Raw genomic sequence first — 22515 nt, 5'->3', positions numbered from 1 at the left:
TGGGTATTCCTACGGCTACAACCATATAAGCAAATGTCCCTAAAGCAAGCTAAGAAGGATAATAAATTATCACCAAAGTATTATGGTCCGTACAAGGTGTTGGAAAAGATTGGTACTATGGCATACAAATTGGAGCTTCCTGCAGCTTCTCGATTGCACCCAGTTTTCCATGTTTCATGTTTAAAGAAGGTTATAGGCGACAAGCTCCCAGTTCAAACAATATTGCCAGAACTTGACGAGGAAGGAAAAATTATATTGGAACCGGAAGCAGTCACAGAAACAAGAACTCGACAGCTACGAAATCGATCAATTTCAGAGTATCTTATCAAGTGGAAGAACTTATCCGCTGAAGATTCCACATGGGAGGATGAGAATTTTATGCAGAAGTATCCAGAACTACTCAAGCGTTGAGGACAACACATTTTTGAAGGAGAGGGGCATGTTGGGTCCCTATAATACTAGTGATTGCCCCATTACTATTGTAGTTATACCCCTTATTTATATTGTTGTGCCCCTATTACCCCCATATTATTATTTCTGTGCCCCATAGAATCCCTCTATTGTTATTTTTGTGGCTTTATATTATTATTGTTAGGTCGGATGGATTATATTGTGACTCCTTAGACTCCTATATATAGAAAGGAGGTTTTGTCATTTGTATCATCCAAGAATTGTTCATTTATGTAATGTAAAGGATGTTGCCCCCTCGAAGAGGCTGAATTCTAAGGCGTTGATCTATCTTTTCTTGAGCTGGTTTCATAACAAGTCAGCTCATCATCAATTTAAATAAGAAAATGATTGAATTTCAAAAAACGGAAAACAGAGAACTGATACTCCCATATACCTTTTTTAGTCTCATATACTCTAAAATATAATTTCATTTTCATTTCATTAACAATACAACTGTTTTAATAAAAATATGCTAAAATTGAAAAAAACTTCAAACAACACGAAATTTAATTGTTCATCAAAAGATTTACTCCATAACATGAAATTTAAGTTGAACTTGGGTCAATTGTGAGAGTACCATGGAATATGTTAGCATCAGTTTCTTGGCATTGTCTTTTCACCAAAGAAATTGTTGGAAAGTTGGGTCAGCTCATCATCAATTTAAATAAGAAAATGATTGAATTTCAAAAAACAGAAAACAGAGAACTGATACTCCCGTATACCTTTTTTAGCCTCATATACTCTAAAATATAATTTCATTTTCATTTCATTAACAATACAACTGTTTTAATAAAAATATGCTAAAATTGAAAAAAACTTCAAACAACACGAAATTTAATTGTTTCATCAAAAGATTTACTCCATAAAATGAAATTTAAGTTGAATTTGGGTCAATTGTGAGAGTACCATGTAGAAATTTTTGTTTTTCCACTTCGGTTTTCAGTTTCACCTTATTTCTCCCATGTAGTTAAATGTCTTTTCCCATAATCATACATTAACAAGCTGGAAAAAATAAATTTGCTGAAAACACAAATTCTGGAAATTTTTACAAAATGCTGGAAATTGCAGAAATAAAAATCAGCAGTAATAAACAGCCATTAAATCACATTTAAACACTGAGATTTTTGGTCAATGTGACCCTGGAAAAACCCCCTACAACTCTTGGGGAAAACCAGTTTGAGAGCTCTTCTTTATTTCTGGAAAATGCCTTTTACAGTGAAAAAAATTTCAGCAAAACAAATTTTTCCAGCAAGCAAACTTATGTTTTTCAGCGTAACAGACAATCTGGAAACTTGTTGTATGAGTTGTACGGACCGTACGGACAGACCTCGATTTCCGTGCAGAAAATCGCCTCCTCGAAATTCGTGCCCAAAAATCAGTTTTTCTCTGTTTGCTCAGCAAAAATCTGCCTTTTTCTGCTTGTTCTTACAGATTCGCTGAAGTGCTGCCTTGGTATGTGTGCCAAGCTGCTGCCTCCTTCTCCTTCCTGTCCAGAAATCTCCCTTGCTCTCCTTCTCCCAATCTGCTCATGAAAGAATGAATGATCTTTTCCTCCTTTTCCTCCCTTAATCCAACCCTAAGTGACTTTTGGGTGATCCCTAAATCCAATGGCTGAAATAGATTTAGATCAATGGCTGAAATTAAATGCTCATTTAAATCTCACTTTCTATTTTTTAATTCACCCCACTTTAATAAAGACCCACTTAGTCATTTATTTCCAAAGTCATTTTTCCTTTCTAATTTTTCATTGACTTTATAAAAGTCACTTTAAAATTAGACTCAGTAACTTTATCACTTAAAGTCACTTTCAAATTAGATTCAACTTTATAAAAATTATAAAGTTACTTTAGGAGAAAAATTAAATTCTTTCGGACACTTTTCCCTAGGCCAAAGATTAAAGCCTTAAGGAACCACCTGTCCTCCGGTACCAAATTTCAACACTCCCTCTTACCGAGGAAGGTGTTCCTCACCACACCCATCTTGTCTCTGAAGTAGACATGCTTGCCCCGTGGTAAGGCTTTGGTAAGAATATCTGCAACCTGCTCATCAATGGAATAATACTCAAGCTTCATAGCTCCCTTTTGAACATAGTCTCTGATGAAATAATATCTGATCCCGATATGCTTTGACCTGTCATGAAATACTGGATTCTCCGTGAGTTTAATGCAAATTTGATTATCACAGTAAATCACTGAAGGTCTCAACGGCTGACCAAATAAGCCAAACAACATCTTGCGAAGCCAAATGGCCTCACAACTAGCTAGACTGGCTGCCATATACTCTGCTTCCGCTGAACTCAGTGCTACTGATTGTTGCTTCCGGCTGAACCATGACACTACTGCTGAACCCAACCCAAAACAGCACCCTGAAGTGCTCTTCCTATCAGAAGCACAACCTGCCCAATCATAATCAGTGTATCTTGCCAATCTCACTTCATCTCCCTACCTGTAGTCCAGACCATAATCCACTGTCCCCTGCAAGTACCGCAAAATGTGTTTTGCAGCCACCCAGTGAACCTTCCTAGGCTCACACATAAACTGGCTCATCGTGTTGACTGCAAAACAGATATCTGGTCTAGTGTTGACCAAATACATCAAGGAACCAATTCGCTGCCTGTACAATGTGGGATCCACCAACTCGGAATCTGAAGCATGAAGCTTCTTCCAGTTGGTGATCATCGGTGTCGACATGGGTCTACAATCCTCCATGTGGAATCTGCTAAGGATGTCCACAATATACTTCCCCTGCCCCAGGAAGAAATGCCCCTCCTCCTGCCACACCTCCAAACCCAAAAAGTAATGCATCAAGCCAATGTCCTTCATCTCAAACTCCGTCGCAAGATCTCTCTTGCAGTGCTCTATGAGTCTCTCTGCACCTGTAATGACCAAGTCATCCACATACAGCACCAGAATGAGAGGCTCATCACCTATCACAATAAAGTAAAGGTTCGGATCTGCCTCACTCTTTGTGAAACCCATCCCCTGCAAGTATGTATCTATCCTGGAGTACCAAGCTTTGGGAGCTTGCTTCAGGGCATAAAGGGCCTTCTTCAGTCTGCACACATGGGACTCCTTCCCATGCACCTCAAAACCCTGTGGCTGCTCAATGTACACCTCCTCCTGTATGAAGCCATTGACAAATGCAGTCTTCACATCCATCTGGTGGATCTTCCAACCCATCTCTGCTGATATCGATATAATGGAGCGGATCGAAGTATATCGAGCCACGGGAGCGAAGGTCTCCTCATAATCAACTCCCTCTACCTGGGAGAACCCTCTAGCCACAAACCTCGCTTTGAATTTCTCAATGCTACCATCTGCAACATGGTTTACCTTGTAAAGCCATCTGGAAGTAACCACGGATTTGCCCTCAGGCCTCGGCACCACCTCCCAAACATAATTCTTCATGATAGAAGAATACTCCTCCTGCATGGCCTCTCTCCAGACCTGCTGGCTAGCTGCCTCCTCATAGCTAGAAGGCTCAGAGTCAAGGATGTTGGTAACCATCGCCATATAGCTACAAAACCTCTCAAGTGGTCTACTCTCTCTGACCGACCTCTTCGGCTCAGCAACAGATGTGGCATCTCTCAAGGTGTCCTGAAGCCACTTGGGCTTTCTCTTCCCTAAGCATGCTTCTCCCATAGGAGAATGAAACTCCTCCTCCTCATCACCATCAGTAGCCTGAACTCCTGACTGTCTATCTGCTGTCCTCCTGCCTGCACCTGAACCTGTAGAAGCTGAGGTACCGTGTGAACTGTCCATCAGTGGACTCCCTAGTGAACTGCTTTGTGAACTGCTCTGCATGCTGCCCGGAGCACCACCCCTCTGGCTCGGCGAGCCACTGCTCACTGACGGACCTGACATCCTCATAGATGTACCTCCAGATCCTCCTGATCCCTACCCACTGGGTCCCTGCGATTGACTCAACTGTTGCTGAGGGTCTGGCTGATCCAGATACTTTAACTCCCGTGACCTCCTAAAGGCCCTGTCCTCCTCGAACTTCACATCCCGTCTGACAACAACTCTCCTCTGTGCAGGAATGTAAATTCGAAAGGCCTTTGAGGTCTCACTGTAGCCCACAAAGATACCCTTCTCTGCGGTGGGCTCTAGTTTGGTCCTCTTCTCCTTGGGTATATAGGAGTATGTAATGCATCCAAAGATATGAAGATGACCAATATCAGGCTTCTTCCCAAAGAAAGCCTCCTCCGGAGTCATGTGCCCCAAGGTACGATGCGGACTCCTGTTCTGCAAGTAAACAGCTGTGTTGCAGGCCTCTGCCCACAAGAACAATGGCAACCCCTGATCATGTAACATGGCTTTGGCAGCCCCCATGATGGATCTGTTCTTCCTCTCTGCAACCCCGTTCTGCTGGGGGTTGTAAGGAACAGTGAACTCCCTCCTAATGCCTGCCTCCGCACAATAATCAACAAACTCTCCAAGGGTGTACTCTCCTCCATTGTCCAACCTCAGGGACTTGATCTTCCGACCTGTCTGTGTCTCCACAAGAGCTCTGAACTCCTGAAACCGCTTGAAGACCTCACTCTTAGTCTTCAAGAAATAAATCCAGGTCCTCCTGGAGTGATCATCAATGAATAAAACATAGTACTCATATCCACTCAAGGAAACATGAGACATCCAACCGCTCACATCAGAATGAATCAAATCAAGTATCCCAGTGGCTCTGTTGTCACTGCTGGGAAAAGGGGATTTGGCAAACTTGCCCATTGCACAACCTCTGCAAGTATCAAAGTGATCAGTACTGAAATCTGGCACACCTGTAGTGATCTCCCGCAATGTCCTCAAGGCTCCATGATACATATGTCCCATCCTGCGGTGCCAAATCTCACACAGCTCAGAACTGCTAGCTCTGCTGTCGGTACTACTGCTCAATGCCAAAAGGGGCTGGAATGCAAACTTGTACACCTTTGCATGGCGTACACCTATCACTCTAGCTGAATCAGCTAGAGTACCCCTGGGATACATCAACACCTGTCCTCCCCTGAACAGTACCTCATATCCTCTGTCCTCCAACGCTGAGACGGATATGAGGTTCTTCCTCATCCCTGGCACATAAAGAACATCTGACACCTTCAAGGGAGTTTTGGACTCCCTCTGAAATGTCAGTGTCCCCACCCCGACTGCTCTAACAACTCTGTCATCACTGAGTACTACCTCAATATCAGTGCCTCTCTGAAAGCTCTAAGAAGTACTCATGGACTCCTATCATATGACGTGAAGCCCCACTGTCCACATACCAGATACCTGAAGATGCTCCGCTAATCGAGGGAAAAGCATGCTCCCTCTGAACCTGTGTGGCAGGTGATCCTGCACTAGAGGACTCACACGTAGTGAACGCAAACTCCCAGTCAAAACGACCTGCAAATTCCTCAATCTCTGCTGAAGTTGCCACGTCCTGGTTTTTCCCCTTCTTCTTCTTCTTCTCCGGACACACAACTGCATAGTGTCCCATCTTTTGACAATTCCAACACTTCACCTTGGAATAGTCCTTCTATGTGTTCCCCTGTTTACCTTTACCTTTGCCTTTGCCCCCACCACTGCTTGTGGAAGCCTGCTTCTTCCCTTTGCCTTTGCTCCCACCACTGCTTGTGGAAGCCTGCTTCTTCCCTTTGCCTTTCTTGCCTCCTGCCACCAGTGCTACATCCTCATCCTGCTCAACTGGCTTCGCTGCCCCAAGCTGACCTTTCCTGATCTCTGTCTGAATGCAATCATCCCAAAACCTCTCCCATGTGGGAAGGATCTCACGTGCACAAACCCCATCAGCAAAGTTCAACCATGAACGGGGGAGGCCATTCACTGCAATCCGCACCAACTCAGTGGGTGGAATGGCCTCTCCAATCGCTGCCAACTCATCTCTCACATTAGTAATCTTTGTGAGATATCCAACTGCACTATCATTACCCATCTTAATGTTTTTCAGTTTCTCCTTCAGAACCATTTTCCGGTTCTCATTGGTACTCTGGTAGAGATTGAACAATGTTGTCCACATCTCATGGGCATTGCTCTTTCCTCTCACATGAGGAATGCAATGGTCTTTGATTCCGTCTAGAATCAGCGTCTTACCTTTGTTGTTCTTTTTGTTATAAGTTGTCAACTGAGTAGCATCAGTAGGCACAACAATAGGGTTCTGTGTGGTATACACCATGATATCCCAAACTTCTGCCTCCTCAAAGATACTCTGCATTCTCTCCTTCCAAACGCTGTAATTTGTATGCCCATCCAACCTATCCTCCACCCTCAATCCCAATGACATCCTGCTGTCCTAAAACTGAAAAATAGCACTGCTGTAGTAAAGGTAAAACTGTTGTTTATGAAAAAATCAGCTTGCTGGAATTTTTTGAGTGAAAAAATCAGCAGCTGTAATTTTTCTTTTTGTTGTCCCAAACTGCCCTTCAGCACTCAAGCTCTGATACCATGTAGAAATTTTTGTTTTCCCACCCCGGTTTTCAGTTTCACCTTATTTCTCCCATGTAGTTAAATGCCCTTTCCCATAACCATACATTCAACAAGCTGGAAAAAATAAATTTGCTGAAAACACAAATTCTGGAAATTTTTACAGAATGCTGGAAATTGCAGAAATAAAAATCAGTAGTAATAAACAGCCATTAAATCACATTTAAACACTGAGATTTTTGGTCAATGTGACCCTGGAAAAACCCCCTACAACTCTTGGGGAAAACCAGTTTGAGAGCTCTTCTTTATTTCTGGAAAATGTCTTTTACAGTGAGAAAATTTTCAGCAAAAATTTCAGCAAAACAAATTTTTCCAGCAAGCAAACTTATCTGTTTTTCAGCCTAACAGACAATCTGGAAACTTGTTGTACGAGTTGTACGGACCGTACGGATGTACAGACGTACGGACTGTACGGACAGACCTCGGTTTCCGTGCAGAAAATTGCCTCCCCGAAATTCGTGCCCAAAAATCTGCTTTTTTCTGCTTGTTCTTTCAGCTATACAGATTTGCTGAAGTGCTGCCTTGGTATGTGTGCCAAGCTGCTGCTTCCTTCTCCTTCCTATCCAGAAATCTTCCTTGCTCTCTTGCTCTCCTTCTCCCGATCTGCTCATGAAAGAATGAATGATCTTTTCCTCTTTTTCCTCCCTTAATCCAACCCTAAGTGACTTTTGGGTGATCCCTAAATCCAATGGCTGAAAAAGATTTAGATCAATAGCTGAGATTAAATATTCATTTAAATCTCACTTTCTATTTTTTAATTCACCCCACTTTAATAAAGACCCACTTAGCCATTTATTTCCAAAGTCACTTTTCCTTTCTAATTTTTCATTGACTTTATAAAAGTCACTTTAAAATTAGACTTAGTAACTTTATCACTTAAAGTCACTTTTAAATTAGATTTAACTTTATAAAAACTATAAAGTTACTTTAGGAGAAAAATTAAATTCTTTTGGACACTTTTCCCTAGGCCAAAGATCAAAGCCTTAAGGAACCACCTGTCCTCCAATACCAAATTTCAACATACCACGGAATTAGTTTTCAGTTTCCAGATTCCAAAATTTAAAGCTATATCCCTTTATTTTCTACTTTGTAGAATTTTCTTGACATAATAGGTGTCACAGCCCATTGTGGTGAGCTTCCTTTGACCTACAAAATCAGCGATCAAAGGTTTCCTTTAGCGTGATATATTTCACATATATTTTTCTCTTTGGTGATGCAAGGCTGTTTTGGTTTTATGTCATCGACATGGCCGCGCTTGCATAGCATCAATGTCTGTCTTAGTCCGAGCCAACGGGCGGAGATCTTATGGCACAGAATGGATCCTTCACCAATAGATGGCAACCAGTCGAAGTCCCTCCCAATACATGTCGAATTCCGGGAAGTGGTGACATTTCACCGTTGGGGATTTCGGTTCGAAAGAAGACAAACAAAACATGATAAAAGGGCAAAAGCTCACAGTTTTCAATCTTCCATTGATTATAGGAGCAACAGTCAAAGCACGATGATAGATCTATGGAGCGGAGTTCTCATCTGCCTTCTTGTAGTTTTGCCTAGTTTTGTGCGCGCATTCCAACTATTAGATGTTTTTGCATTTTTCTTTTTCTTTTTGCCATATTTAGGCCATAAATTTTTGGCAAGCTAGTAAGTAAATTTTAGTTGTTATTTTTGAATGTATAAATGGATTCAGTGCTGACACCCAAATGCTGGATATTATATAGCTTAAACTTAAAATTCGTAGAAATTCCGGTCAGATTTTAGACAAAAATGACCAGAAAAGATGGCCAGGAAAAGGTAAAAACATCTAATCGTGAGACTACGCATAATTAAAGGTTTGGAGAACATATATTCACCTATTGAGCCTAATAATAATTGCCCATAATCCCCTCGTCAGCTGTCATACTCGAAGTTTAAAGAGGTGAGGGAGAAGATGCCTTTGAGGTTTCCAAGGGCGTGCTAGCTTAACACCAAAATCGTGCAGACTTATTAATTGTTGGGTTCAATCTATATGCAGCCTATGATAGTGCACAATGAATACACTCGTTAAATATTGGTTCTAGCCTCTACAATCTCAAGTTATGTGGCACAGAGCCATGTGAATTGAACCCAGTATATGCATCTTCTTTTCAAAGTGGTCTTTTCAACCAACTCAGTGGATACAAATTGATTCTGAGAGCTTTCTATAGAAGTTACACACTATTCTTTTATCGCTTCCTGGTAAGACAATAGGACTCAGGAGGGCACACTTAGATCAACATAAGCAAATCTTGGTCTTAAACCCCTAGTAGCTTCAAAACTTATTCACCTCTGCTTGACACACTGATTTCAACAAAAGGATCCACTCTATTGAAAAGCAATAAACATTTCCGATGAATTGCCATATCAACTAGTTCTGAAGATTCAGCGGCTACTCTCAAGATAGGCCCAGCATGATAGGCCATACTTATAAAGGACGAGCAATATGGTGTCAATAGCAACTTTTCAAACTGTATTATTTCAGACCTCTAATTGCGACAACATTAGTCGCCAAAGCAACAACAACTACTCTAAATTGATTCCCATCGTTATATATAAAGATTCAACCTTTTCTTCTTGCACAAATTTGTTGAGATTCTGTTTTCAAAAGATCAGAGTGAACAAAGTACAAGCAATTTCTGACATAAAAACTCTGGGCAAATGCAAGAAAGCACTCTGAATGGTCTGCACCTATAGCACACACTCCCAATTCTTCCACCGTAAAGAAGTGAAAATATTTATATATTACCAATACACCTCTAAGACTGGTCTTTGCACCATTGTTTCCAAAAAAAATTAATGGGTATATTCAACTTTTAAGTTTTAAGTGATTTGACAAGCCATTACCCACAAAAACATAGTTGAATAGGACTATATAGAAAAATTGAAATAATGGTGAAATAATGTACCAGGACATCATCTTTTCCATTCAACACCAAGACTCTTTCGTTTCAAGCATCTTTCTTGTATTTAATTGCACCTTCTTTAATATCTTCTCTTAGCTAGAAACTTAGTCTTTATCTTTCCTTGCTTTTAGTGTTGATCTGGGAGTTGCTTTCACACTCCCACTTTGCAGGGACGCTGGATGTACTCTTTTAATCCCATTAACCCACATTTCTGGTCATTTGTTGGACACTAATAAAATTATCTTATCTTCTATTATCTTTGAAGAGAAAATGGATAAGCTCAACACACCTACACCACTCCAATAAACTAGATTAGGCCTCCACTAAAATTATGTGTAATGGTCTTTCCTTCTCCCACCATGACACATATATCATCCACTCAGGTACCTATCACCACTGGTAGCTGTTCATTCCTGTTAGAACTATTAAATCTAGAACACAATGCCGCTATTCAAAGTCAACCCTCATGGCAAAATGAGTTCTTTCATAATTTTGTGCCCTCAATTCATGGTATAATTTAGCTACTCGTGTAAAATAGATTTCACTAATACTTTCAAGTAAAAATAATTTAGGGTAACATTAGGCTAGTTATTGTTATAAAAAATTGGTGTTTATCCTATGCAAAGTCGTTGATTCAATATATTCTACCCCTAAAAGAATCTGTCTTCGAGCATATAAAAAAAGTGCTTCTCTTCTCCTTCATAGTGATGGCCCTATCAACAGCCGTAACTTTCCAATATCCAGAAACAATCTGTTAAGCATCGACTCTTTTGAATACTTTGTCAAGATTGGAGTGAAGTACCATTCCTTTTCTCCAAAAAGGGATTTCTTTATAATTATAAAAATAAAATAAAAACAAAAACAAGCTCATTTATAAATCCCAAATTCCATTTGTTTAGATATTCTTGAATCTATTTAGAAATAGTCATAGCCTCCTCCTGAAGTTTAAAATGTAGAAAACAAAAACTGCATGGAAAAATATCTGGAAGCTGACATGGAACATATTTATAGAGGTCCACCTCTGCTGCCATGGGAACGGAAAGCAATTGTAAAGCTTCATTCTTGTATAAGCAATGCACCACCGATTACCAGCTGTAGGGAAGAATTCAAAACCCAGTGGAGGCTGTAACTTTGTTTCTGCATCTTGTACCCATGAGATTTATCCTCAAAATACTATTTCTTGTCGAGATGTCCCTATCAACACTTTCACTGAACCTCCTAGCAGTTATCTACATTTGGTTTTTTATCAGTTAGAATGTTAATGGAGGATTCCTTACCATAATTTGGTCTTCATCTAAAGCCACCTGAAGTTCTACACAAACAAAATAGGGCTTTTCTTATCTACATTTGGGCTTTTTTATCAATTGCAATGTTAGTGGAGGATTCCTTACCATTAGTGTCTTCATCTAAAGCCACCAAAAGGTTGACTACAAACAAAATAGGGCTTTTCAGTGGACTGCCATATACATACCATCTCCCCACCAACTCTTCGTCTGTAGGGGAAAATTTGAATCCAAGAGACCATGGTAACTTTGCTTTTGCAAATTTTGTACACATGATATTTTTACTATGAAATGCTATTTCTTGTTAAGAGGATTTTTCCTGTCCACCTCTTGGAAGTTATCTACATTTGGATTTTCCAATCAATTCAATTTTTGGTAGTTCCTTACTGCGATTGGTCTCCCCATGGGAAACCATGAGGAAATTGACTAAAAAATATAGCTTTTCACCAGGCTACCATATCTTGTGTCTCCCGCATTCAAACTTGGGTAAATTACTCCTGTCCCCTGAATTCAAACTTGGGCAGATTCTTCCTGTCACCTCAGTTCAGACCTGGGCAAATTATTCGAATCCTTTGATGCTCTTTTATCAAAATATTGAAAGCAATATTTTCAACTATTACCCTTTATATTAGGGAAAAATATGCCGTATTTCAAAGCTCTTTTCATTTCTTTAAAAAAATTATTCAATATATTTGCCTTTAAAAGTTCACTAATTTTAATTTTTTTAATTTAAAACTCACCCATCGTTGAGAATTTGCCCTTAAAAATTTTCCGTTGCCCCACACATGATTTCACACGCAGTAGTTGGGAGTTCTCCGTTTTCATTTAGGCGTTTCAACCCCACTTTTCATTAACATAGTCTTTCTTTAGTTTTGCTCTCAAGTTGTGTGGTTCAAAAGCTACCATGGCTGTGAAAGGGTTTACTAGTGTTCATCAAGCTTTTCAAATCGAATCCTCTGCAGCCTTACTGAAGAAAAAGCGGGGCAGGAACTTACAACCAACTCCCACAAGCAATGGGGTTTTCAAACAAGCTGAAAACTGTCATTGAAATCAGAACCTCTTAAAAATCACAATGAGAGCATGATGAGGATAGAATTAATCTGTCCATTCTTTGGATTTGGCCAACTGCTAAGACTATGGCAGGAACTTACAACCACGTCCCACAAACAATGGGGTTTTCAAATGGCATTGTCTACCGAGGCCACAATTTTGTCCGGACCGCAAAATTTTCGCCGAAATCCAGTAAAATAATTCAAGAAATCCAATCCTTTGTTTGAATCATTTTCTTGATGGTGGAAATGGATTCAGAACCATCAAGAACCCCTGGGGCACCCAAAATCCTGAAGTTTGACAGCTGTAACCCAAATTTCCAAAAAATTCTGCCGGATTTTCTCAAAATCCTACAGGAATTTCTGTAGTTTTCCAGGCATTACGGCTTATCAAACAAGCTGAAACCTGTCATTGAAATCAGAGCCCCTTAAAAATCACAATGAGAGTATGATGAGGATTTAATTCCTGGGCATTTGGACATCGGCTAACACTATGCCCAAATGGAGCAAGGTTATCTGGAACGGCCTGAAATGTTGTATCTATAAGATTCCTCCCAAAAGGTTATTTCTTGGTTTTCTGCTTAAATGCAGAAGATATTTGCTGTATTCGGAGGACCAGGAACAATGGGACAAGTTTGGCTTTTTCTGAAACTATGGACTTTGGAATTTGACTTCTTTAAACGAACACCTTCTACCCCAATGTGGGTAATACTCCTTGGCTTACCCCTAGAATTTTAGCATGAATCAATCTTAGAGTGAATTTTAATGAAGCATAGTCTTTTTTTTCAATGAACCAAATATAAATGCAAGTTGTTAACCGCTCTTTGTAGGGGTATTCACATGCAGTTATGATGAGCAGGAGGGTTTGATAACATGGCATTCACTACTTGAGCAGTCAGTTTCATTCTGATTTTTGGGCATGTTCACGTTTTTCAAGGCAGCTCACATATCCCAAGGCATTGATCACAACTCCCAAAGTATTTCTGGGCTAGTTATGCACACGTGGATATCCTCTACACATGCCATGTGGAGGATGCTTAAGCTCTCTCCCTTTTCATCATTTGGAGATGATCTTTACTTGTTTAGAGGGCCGTCCACACATGTGGGCATCATGACAGCCATGGGTTATTTTGTTGCATGATTTGATGTGGAGGGGCATTTTCTTTGCCTTGTGGAGGATGTTATGTTTAAAATAAAGACATGGTTATTCATTGGAGGCACTTTATGAGGATCTTTGACCACCACATTTAGAGGGTCCTTCCACATATTGGTGCCTTGTTTGTCCACTTCATCAGATTGTCCCACACTTGGAGAATAAACATTGGCATATTGCTTGCATGGGAGGCCACTTCACCATATTTTGAGGCTTGTACCATCCTTCATCAAGGAAATGCTGAACTTCTACACTAAGCCATCACATTTTGGAGGGTATTATGCATAATTTGGAGGAGGATTTTACCTTGGAGCCCCATGTGTCCACTTTGTAGAAAGCCTTGAGGTTGACCTGCATCTTTGGAGAGGTTCGTGGAGCATCTACACATGTTGAGGAGCCTTTGGAGATTATACGTGGCACCTTGAGGGCATCATGTACCTTCTTCAAAGGAGAGGACCTCACTTTGGGGGTTTACTTCATCTTGTCTATTGTACATGTGGCTTGACCACTTATATTTTATTGTTGTGATGGATTGCTTGGTTGCAGTTTTTATTTTATTAGACTGGATTTAAGGAATCACATGAGAAAATATTACTTTATTGTAAAAGACAATTAACATTATCTATATAAAGAGATGCACTTCCTCATTTGTACTCATGGTTGGATATTGGAGAGCTCACTCGTTTTGGAGCTTAATCAATATATCTTTCTTGGATCATTTATGGTGTTAAGGATTCTTTCTTTGTGATGAATGTTCTCAATTCTTGAAGCTTTTCCTACTTGGTTTTATTTTGGTGCATGAAGATTAATAGTGGAATTTTTCAAAGTTCCCCACAAGCCTTTCAAGATTGATCCATTGAGGGATAGACATTATCACGTGGAGGGAAGATGATTAGGGTTTGTCCCCATTCTTCCTTTGTTGATTTGGTGAGTACTTGATACCATGCTTTGTTCTTCCTTATGGTTCCTTGGCTGAAGTATTAAGTAATCTTATCAGGTCATAGTTCATTTTGGATGGCAAAGTGTCTTCCATTAAACCCCTTCTTGTAGACCTTGAAGTTCATTGCTGATCTATTTGGGTGAGGAATACTCTACCTTTTGGTGCTAATCTCAAACCCTAATATTTGAGGCAAATAAGTCCATTCCTTGGAGGATTTTTCTTCTTGACCTGATTTGCCACTTGATTCACCTTGACTCCATTGTCCTAGTTGGATTTGGCACTGATCTTAATGTCCTTCCATCACTTATTCTAAAAAACCCTAAAAACTCCAAACTCTGTTTTACTAAGGCTACTCTCAACATCACCTTGTGCTTCATTGCTTGGCCTTAGTGATCCTAATAGGGAATTCCCCCCTTGAGCCAGAGGAGAGCCAGCCTAAAGCTATAGAGGATAGGTTGCTGAGGTGACAGTAGTGACCTTACTAAGGGTTGCCCTCAAATTGTACCTTGTGGATTAAGGCTTTCATAATTACACACAATTTGGGAGGGGTAACATTTTTGGCATCGTTTCAAGGATAAAGTCCACTCCCTAAGAAAGAAAACATATTTGTGAGAGAATTTTTATTAAAGATCTCCTTCTCCATGGCAACTTCATGAAGAGACAAAGCCCTTGTTCCTTACAAATTTTGAAGACAATGTTGGATGTAGATGTGAGCACATCCATCAATTGTGAAAGCTCATGGCAGCAAGCTCATCTTGGCAACTCCACCTTGATATTTATATGAGGTATGATAAGCACTCATTTCAGATTTTGATCTTCAGCCATACATTGAAGGTTTACAAGCAAAGAATAAATGGAATTGCCCCAAACAGATAGCACAATGGTATGTTCCCTTTGATTTCTCCAAAATCTGGGGCTTCCTCAAGAGAATTTCATCATAGAGCCAAGGACAATTCCAAGCTTCTGTGGATATGAGGGTTCAGTTGTATAGCATATCTCTTCTTTTATGGAATTCAGCAAGAGTAATGGTTTCTTTCATAAAGAAATTACGATGAGATTCTTTGCATCAACTCTTAAAGGATATGCAAAGGATTGGCTGGAAAGCCTTGGCAAGGGGAAGATTGAGTCTTTTGCAGGATTTCTCGAGGCTTTGTTGGGACTGTGGTGCTGAAAATTGCCTGCCCCTTGTTTAAGAAATCAAAATTTCATGAGCAAAGGCTCATCGAAGGACCTGGACCTCCTGATAAAGGCAATGATACAACAGCTCTTGAAAAAGGCTGTCCAGATTTAAAAAGACAGGTTACAGCTTCAATTGACATGATGGATACAAATAGGGAAATTTCTGAGAGACTGGTGGCCTTTCCAGCTCTTCCACAGACCAAATCTATGTCCAAAAACAGTCTGGCAGCAATGGTAATGATGCAGCCATTGAAGATGATGTGACCAGCTTGAAAGAGGACATTTCCAGCCCTCAGTCTGCAAATGATGCAGAAGCAATGGAGGAAAACATTCCAGATCTGAGAAAATATCAGTCTTTAGTTCGCACTGGCACACAGATAGAAATCAGCCTCATGACCAGGACTCCATATGAAGAAGTTCTATGCCTGTGGTAGAGGTACCCTGTAAAGAGCAAAGTGAGAGAATTCTTCCTCTCGTTTCCAACAACCTTATTAAAGATAATGCTGCACACAATCTTGTTGAAGAGAGATGGTGCCCAGAGTTTGCAAATGAACAGGTATGCAGTCCAGTGTCCAAGAAAATTCCAGGTGAAAATCTCCCATGTCGAGAGTATGACACAGGCTTGAAATATCAAGATTGGTCACAAAATGATGCATAGAGCTAAGGTACTGAAGTGTCAAATCAAACTCAGCAGCATGAAGAACGCGACCTGGTTTTGGAACACTGACAATAGCTCAGCCTGTGATAGTAGTAATGTACATTGTTCTGCTTGTTTTGCACCTGAGGAGAAGATATCTGAGGATGTTAGAAGCCTCACACTGCATAAGGTTGCACTCAGCAATTCAAATTTATACTCAAAATGACAGCAGAATAGTGATCAGGCTAGGTTATTGTATTCTGGTGATGACAGTGATGAATATGAAGATGCAGACAGAGACAGGCCTCTCCCTTGTGACCAGAGACAATCATGAGGATGACTCCTCTGAGCGCATTAATGAAGAGAACCCTCCAACACACTAGGCAACCTACCTAAAGGATCCTTCATGAGAAAAGGATAGCATGTTACATACGTCTGAGATGGCTTCCTTGGGAGATAAGTTAACCATGTGGTGTGTGAAGATCTAAATAGAGATTGTGATGCCCAGAATGAGACAAGTGTCAGAGCAGATCTGCCATTGAAGCTCAAACAGAACTATTAACATTATATTGTGCAGTTCAACACTCCCCTAATCAAAAACAGCGAAGACGATGGTGAATGTAGTAGTGCTGGTTTTATGATTGTCTTTGGTCATAAGAATTTACAAATCTCAACAAACTTCCATAACCCCAAGTGTCAAGAAGTAGGTTATCCAGAGCCACAGTCTGCAGAGTTACAAATGCAATGTTAAAGAGTGTTGAGAAATCTAGGGGGCAGCAAGTGTAGGTGATTTCTTTTACTTTGATAAATGCTTGTGATGTATTTTTAGTTTACTTGATTAAGTTCTTCTTTCCTTTATTATTATTAGTGTTCTCTAGCATCAAACAGCTAAATCATAAAGAACAATGAAACTGTTACCCACCATTTTGTGGGTAATATCCTGAGGAGAAAATTTTTCTCCAAAATGGACCTCTGCCGCCAGCAGCCCCTGCCACCTGAGCCAGCTATGTGGTCCCTCACCCATCTGCCATGATCGTATGTTTGAAGGTGGGCCTCCCGAATCTAAAAGTATACCTTATCATGGACACTTCTGGGCATGGATTAACGGGGGGATTCGGCGGAAAGAATGGGCTAGGTCTGTGCTTTTGTCCCCTAGACCCCTTTTAGGAATTAACCTTGGATTTTGGTCCCGTGGGAACTCTTTTACTAACCATTTGGTTCCAAGGATGGTATTTCACAGGAAACCCCGATTTTGGTTGCGTGGTCCCACTCCCTTATCCACTCATATTACCCTCTTTCCATTCATTATTAACCCATCCATAATTTCTCCCACCTGGGTCCACATTCCTCCATCGGGTCCACATAGGGTTAGCTCGCCCCTTCCCCTTGCCCACACCTTGGGTCATGGCCTGGAATGAAGCCCAAAGGTTGATGCAACTGAAAAGAAAGTTAAAAGCATATATGGCCACAATCAACAAGAAAGGTACCACAAGATGCAAAAGATGGCCGGGACAAAAACATTTAGCACGTGGGCAAAATCCAATACATGATCTTTACGCCATCATCATGGCCATCACCCTGGTTCCTACAGATTCTATGAGCTTTCTCCATCATATAAGAACCCATAATTGTCCCAACCCCTAGTGGGCGATGAACCGCCCCACTTTAACGGGGGGAATTCACTGCTATATCTTATAAATCATGCTCTAAACCCTTGAGCCCCGAGCAATTAATCAAAGAAAAACATAAAAAGGCAAAAGACATATAAAGAAGGGTGGAAAACTCAAAGTCGAGGCACCTCATGTACCACGATTGCTCCCTCCTACACATTATAAACCCAAGTGTGGGCTTCCGTCTTATTAGCTGCCCTTGTACCCCAGCATGATGCCCAAGGCTGCCCTTTCTCATCCCCTACTTCATTCACCTATTTGTCACATGCCACCACCTTTTGACGGATGTACCTTGACTATTATTCCCTTTAGAGGTATAAACCACCTAATAGGATACTTGGTTAACGCCATTAGGAGTTTAGGAGACATTGGCACATCCCGAAACCCATTATGGAAGGGCAAGGCATTATGAAGTCCCCACCTATGGTCCATAATTAGGTAAGCTCATTTACTCGATTTTTTCTAATGACTTGTTGTACTAGAAGGCTAGGAGATGCATTGGACTTATGTAGGATTGTAGATTGTTTCCATTTGGGGTTTGGTCTGCCTATACGGAGTCCTAACCCTCCAGAGGGCTACATTGGCACATATAGGGTGAGCATTGAGAGCCAAGGGCCTCCACAGCAGCAGATTGCACTTCATGGATCCCCACAACCATTCAGAGATTGCTCGTGGTTCACTTATTGGATGAGAAGGATGCACCTGATCCATCATGCCCACCTAGCCCCAGATCTACACTTGGCAAATTATCTAGGACTTATACGATGACGTGGCATCACCTACACTATCATCATAGCCCTTGCAGGCAACCACAGGCATTTTCGATTTGCTTGGAGACCCATGAGGACACTTGTGTGCCCCCACATGTCATTTAGAGCACCACAGGTTATTACAAGGGGCCAACCCCTTTTCCATTGCTTTTGAGGGTCCTATTCTTCACCGTGGCACCCATGGACCTCATTAGGCCTCATAGAGGGCCCTACAACATGCATAGATTATTATTTGACCTCTTGAGAGGCTTACTTTTTCATTTATGAGCTAATTTGGTGGGCTTGTCACCAAAAATTGTATTATTAGCACATTATTTTATTTTTGGGGCTTATTTAGGCCAAGGAGGCTGATTCAAACTCCTAAGTTGTGTATAAATAGGAGTGATATGATTTCATTTCTTATCATCACTTTGGATTGGATCTCTCTCTTCTTTAGAGAATTTCGCACTTTTTTTTGGAGGATGAAATGGAGCATTTATGGTTGGATTTTGATGTATGGTTATTGGTCTATCTTCTCTTGGAGCTTCTCTAGTATCATTTGTGAATGGTTAGATATACTCTACTGCATGTAAGTACGAAATTTTGATGTTATTCTTCTTACTTTTGTCATATACGCTAGATTGGAATTTTCGTTGTTTTAGGGCTTGTTGTCGCACGGATAGTCACGACAACGCTCAGACCGGAGGGTGTCACCCTGATCCCCGATCTCTCTGTTTAAGCCTGTCTCCCGCGGCTAAGGGGGGTAGACCCTATAGGAAAATGATTGACCAACTGTGAAACAGTTGGGTTGGGAGACACGAGGAAACAAGCACTCAATTGATTTGTTAAATAAATAGACCAGTGCCTTATGAAGTTAATGTTTAAATGATTACTTACTAAATGTTGCAGAAATGTAAACCATGTAGAGCAATCATTTAAATTCAAATAACTCGAGCGAAGATTAACTTTTATGAAATGCAAGAAAACGCTTAACGGCTTAATGATACTCCAGCAATTTAAAATTTCGAAAGATAAAGTTCGATACACAACTATGTAATTTTAAATGCTAACCAGATATCACATTCATGTAGCTAATCTTCAAAAATGATCATTCAAGCATGCTAAAAAAATGATAAACATTAATTCCACGTCAAAAATTTAGCCTCAGCAGGAGAGATAAAAGTAATAAATTCCTGAGCTAAGACTCAAACTGGCAAAGAAATTTCCAAAATATTTTTATGATTTTCAGATAAAACAAAAATAAAAACTAAATGAAACCTAAAAATCTAAATAATATCAAAATCTACACTTTAAAAAAAAAGAAACACCCTTTTTTATAATTTTATAATTTTTATAAATTTTATTGTTATATTTAAAAGAAAAACTTAAGACTTAAATCTAAACTAAAACTAAAGTTTTAGTTCTAAAAAAAAATTAAACAAAAATAGAACCAAAACCCTAACTAAAGGGACTTTTTTATATTTTTTTAAACAAAACCTTACATTAAAATCTAATCATAAGCTAAATCTAACAGAAACGTAAATCTAATGAAAACTGAACAACTTAAATCTATTAAAAAAAATCAACCTACGTTAATTCCTAACCATGAAATAAAATGACTATCGAAACCTAAACTAATATTACCATTCAACGCATGAAATAAGGTTGGCCCGTATACACAAAGAGAACGGGTTCTTACTGTCAGACGGCGGAATGCTTTTCGACGGCGGACGGAAGGGTTTGCAAGTGCTTATGGTTGAGGCTGGATGGACGCAGGAAGAAGAGCTTCGAATGTTTGTAGTACAGGTCCAATGAAGAATGGAGCTCCCTGTGCAGGTGATGGAGAAGACGCAGGTGAAACTGCGTCGATGGGACTTCAGCTTCTGGTAGCTGGCCCGACAAGTGACTGCGTTTTTGAGTGCTGCTACGTAAATGAGAAAGATAGCGTGTGGTATGGACGGCAACCTGAGGACGCAGCAGAGAAGGATGAGTTGCAGAAGCAGCGTACAGGAAGACGGCAATGACGTGCGTGAAGGGTTGATAAACTGCGTTGGAAGCAAGGAAACGCCAGCTGAGGATTATAAAAAGGTTTGCAGATCCGTGGAACACCGGGAAATGACGACAGGGATGAGAACGTTGAGGTTGTGGGACAAAATATACTGCGTGAGGATGGCAGAGATGACTGCGTGAGAGATGTGTTGAGATAGCAATGCACTGTGCGGGTGATGGAATGGGTGGTGGCTGAGAATGCCAGAAGGAAATGGGGGTTGAGAAGAAGCAGCAACGGAGAGAGATGGATTCACGGTGGTAGCAGAAGTGAATGGCAGTGACTGTAATCCAGTGACTTGATCAAAAATTTTAATCTTTCCTGCTCCAGATTGCTTGGCGGAAATCCTGAAAAATTTCTCAAACCCTGTACCTGCAATCTGCAAAAGAAAATGAAGCCCGAAAATGATATGTGCATAAAACAAAATTAAAACCCTAGATCAGCTAAACAGCATTTACAACTTTTGACGCTTAGACAGCCAGATTTATCAATAGTCAGCAGTTATATTATCAAAATTTCAGATTTACTATGAAAAACTTCAGAAATCTCTCATGCAATTCAGAAAAACAAACTTAAATGATAAACCCAGGATCAAAACTGGCTGGGCCTTGCAAGAGAATTCTTGCGGGAGTTGGCTGGTTCAGCTGAGAACTTCCCCAAACGCCCACTGATCTTCTTCAATAAGGGTTTCCTGCACAGCTCACTTCAACCATCAATAAAGAGAGAAAAACAGTACTAGATCTCAAATGCAATGGAGATACCTGCCATTACTTCAGAAATTCTAATACCATTCAAACCCTAGCAACTGAACAAGATACCTGTGTTCAACAATACTCCACAATAAGCTGTTATTAATGGCTGAAAATTAAAATATGCAAAAAATAAAATAGCTCACAGCACTTCAAGAGAGTAACACGAGCAAGATTTCAACCCAAAGCCTTTCTTATTTAGCACCAGAAAAGGTTTACAAGAGAGCTTTCTTCAGCACAAAACTCACAGATCAAATGATCTCAAATGACCCCTAGCACCCTATTTAAAAGAAAAATTCCCAACAGCTAGTTCGAGTGATCTACGTCAAAATGATCTCGACCATCGATGAGGATCAAGATATCTCTTAATCTCATCCGTCGAATTTTTAATGCATTAAAAAATTGAAATTCTGCATTTATTTACTCAAAAATATTATTATTTTTAAGTTTTTATTTTATTTTATTATTATTTTTTTAATTTTTCAATTCTTTAATTTTTTTTATATATATATATTCCTTTTATTGTTTTTTTTTATCTTTTCAATTTTTTAATTTTTTAATTTTCTAATTTTCTAATTTATTTTTAAATGGATCCTCAAACTTAGCCTTTGGGAAAATCACCTAGGACCTATGACTTGGGACTTATGAGGGGATTAAAACATTTTCTAACCCTCAAGACACTTTACATCATGACTTTTACAACTTTACATCTCAAGGGGGAGAATCCATTTGACATAAACCCTCATAAACCACCCAGTTCTGCGACACAACTATAATCTAGCAGATTAACACACTAGGATTCTCCTAAGATTCTAATGACAAAATCCATTCCGGCTTTGGGGTTAGGCTGAAGGAAAACTCTGCCGATCATAGATCGGTGAGACAAAAAACCTTCCGGAATGTAGATTATCACTACAAAATTAGGTCCACCTAGGCAATTTACATACATGACTCATATCTGCTAAGATTATTTACAATTCACACATGCAGACTGAGTTTACAACATAATATGATCAAGTGGACGATGACTGTCGAATGGCACGGAAATGTCAATCAAGCGCTATCCCTTTTTGCGAAGAAAAGGGGGTGTACTTCCTATGGGAAGTTGACACGTAGTGGTCAACATCTGGCTCTACTTGGGGACACGCTGCTGCACTGTAGGAATGTGAGAAACCAGAATCTGCATTCACACAACACACAACAGAAATAAGTAGCGTCCAT

This window comes from Pinus tabuliformis, chromosome 7 (genome assembly GCF_031772625.1).
Source record: "Pinus tabuliformis cultivar Carrire ecotype Pingquan chromosome 7, CPIR1, whole genome shotgun sequence".
Lineage (NCBI taxonomy): Eukaryota > Viridiplantae > Streptophyta > Pinopsida > Pinales > Pinaceae > Pinus > Pinus tabuliformis.
Note: the sequence above shows the minus strand (reverse complement) of the source record.